The sequence below is a fragment of the Hyla sarda genome, chromosome 12, assembly GCF_029499605.1.
Source record: "Hyla sarda isolate aHylSar1 chromosome 12, aHylSar1.hap1, whole genome shotgun sequence".
NCBI classification, from domain to species: domain Eukaryota; kingdom Metazoa; phylum Chordata; class Amphibia; order Anura; family Hylidae; genus Hyla; species Hyla sarda.
Genome location: NC_079200.1, coordinates 34,361,128 through 34,363,965, shown reverse-complemented (window position 1 = coordinate 34,363,965; position 2,838 = coordinate 34,361,128).

Sequence of the window (2,838 nt, the reverse complement as noted above, 5' to 3'; positions counted from 1 at the left end):
TAGTCGGGGTAGTTGGCAGGTCTCCCTTAAGGAGACGTCTCACAAAATTCTCAACAGGGCCTATTATGTCCCTACCCAATTACATAGGATTTTTCCATCCTCCTCGCCATTAACTTTCCGAGGTTGCGGCCACCTTGGCTCTATGGATCATATCTGGTGGTCCTGTCCACTGGTTAGGACGTTCTGGTCCTCTGTGGTGTCTATACTGCGAGAGGTTACTGGATTCCTATGCCCCCTCCAACCTATGTTTTGTCTCCTTAGTAGGAGGCCAACCCGTATGCCTCATTGGCTCTTCCGCTTATCTCAATTTGTTCTTATGGTAGCTAGGATTCATGTGGCGGGGAATTGGAAATCCTCTGTTCTCTCCCCAGATACAGTTGTTGACCGTGTTAGTTCTATTATCCTCTCTGAGAAACTCAATGCCATGAGGGATGGCGTGGTGGAATGTTTTGAACGTCTCTGGTCCCCCTATATGTCTTCCTCCTGTTTCCCCAATATTCGCTATACCTTATCCTTATACTAACCTGCTATGTACTGACAACTCCGCAATATTTCTTATGACAATATTTGTATTTCTTGTATTGTGTCTCATTCTGTTTACTCATCACTGTTTAGTTATGTTTATTTATTGACTTTGTAATAACTCGGGTTGCATCCCGTACTGTTTGCATATTGTGCAATCCTTTTGCCTCTAATAAAATTCATGCGTTTGTTACTAGAAAAGGTTAGTACATAAAATGAGGATGCTGGGACTGGGGGAGGACATATGTAAATGGATTAGCAACTGGCTTAGTAACAGGAAAGAGAGGGTGGGTATCAATGGAACTGGTTGGTTGACAGTTACTAGTGGGGACCACAGCGGTCAGTACTGGGTCCACTTCTTTTCAATATGTTTATTATTAATTACCTTGTAGAGTGATTACAAAGTAAAATTTCTATATTTGCAGACTAAACTGGGTAGGGTGATTACTACAGAGGAGGATAACATAATATTACAGAGGGATCTGGGAAAGCTGGAGGCATGGGCACAGACATGGCAAATGAAGTTTATTGTGGAGAAATGTAAGGTAAAGCACTTAGGCCATAAATACAACACGTAAAATTATATGCTAAATAATAAGACATTAGGTAAAACGTCTACCCAAAAGGACTTGGGGTACTGGTGGATGGTACGCTTAAAGGGTACCTCTCATCAAATAAACTTTTGATATATTTTAGATTAAGGAATGTTGAATAACTTTCCAATAGCATGTTAATGAAAAATATGCTTCTTTATATTGTATTTTTCCCGATCAGTCCTGTCAGCAAGCATTTCAGACTCATGCTGGAGTCCTAAACACTCAGAGCTGCCAACCTGCTTTGTTCACAGCCAAACAGGCTGTGAACAAAGCAGGCTGGCAGATCTGAGTGTTCTCCTTTGTGAACAAAGCAGACTGGCAGCTCGTAGTGTTTAGGACTCCAGCATGAGTCTGAAATGCTTGCTGCCAGGACTGGTAGGGAGACCCCTAGTGGTCATTTCTTCAAAGTGGAAAATTAAATAGAAAGAAGCATATTTTTTAATAACATGCAATTGTGAAGTTATTCTGCATACATTAATCTATAATATATCAAACGTTTTTTATGAGAGGTACCCTTTAAATGCATACTCTGGGATATATGGGATATAAAAATGTATCCCTTATCCAAAGGATAGGGGATAAGTTTCAGATCTCAGGGGGTCCGACCACTGGAACCCCCTGTGATCTCCGATATGGGCCCCCCGGTTCTCCGTCCAAATAGCGCATGTTGACCATCACACAAGGTGGTTGCCAAAACGCCTCCTCAATGCTGGAGATTGCCAAATGCAGCTCTCCCATAGAGATATATTGAGGGGCATGTCAGCCGCTGCTTTGTGCGATGGTCAAACACCCCCCCCCCCCTTCCTGCAGACTCCTGGGTCCCAGCGATTGGACCTATCCTTAGGATAGGGGATAAGTTTTTATATACCAAAATACTCCTTTTAATTTAGTGATCAGTGCCAGGCAGCTGCTTCCAAGGCTAACAAAGTTATGGGATGTGTCAAGAGAGGCATAGAGACTTGTGAAAGGGACATAGTTTTGCCTCAATAAAATTCATTAGTCAGACCACACATGGAGTATTGTATTGAATTTTGGGCACCTGTATATAAGAATGACATGGTGAACTGGATAGGGTGCAGAGAAGGCCGATAAAGATAATAATGGTATGAGAGGATTACAGGACCAAGACAGGTTATCAAGCTTGGGGTTTAGTTTGGAGAAAAGACGTCTTAGGGGTGATCTGATCACAGTGTACAGATATATGAAGGGACAGAGATCTTTCTAGTGATCTTTTTATAACTAGGCCGGTAACCATGACAAGGGGGCGTCCTCTATGTCTAGAGGAAAGAAGGTTTCACCATCATCACAGAGATTCTTTACTGTAAGAGTAGTGAGACTATGGAACTCTCTCCACATGATGTTGTGATGTCTGACTCCATAAACAAGATCAAGGGGAGTCTGGATGTTTTTCTGGAAAAATATAATATTACAGGTTACTGATACTAGATTCAAGGAGAAAGAACATTGATCCAGGGATTTATTCTGATGCCATATTGGAGTTGGAAAGGATTTCTTTGTCACGGGGCAATTTTCAGGATGAACATAGTAGAATACTAGGTTGAACTCGATGGACTCTCATCTCTTTTTTCAAGGGTTACTCCGGTGGAAAACTTTTCCTCTGTAGTATTCAGCAGCTAATAAGTACTGGAAGGATTAAGATTTTTTAATAGAATAATGTACAAATCTGTTTAACTTTCTGGCACCAGTTGATTTATAAAAA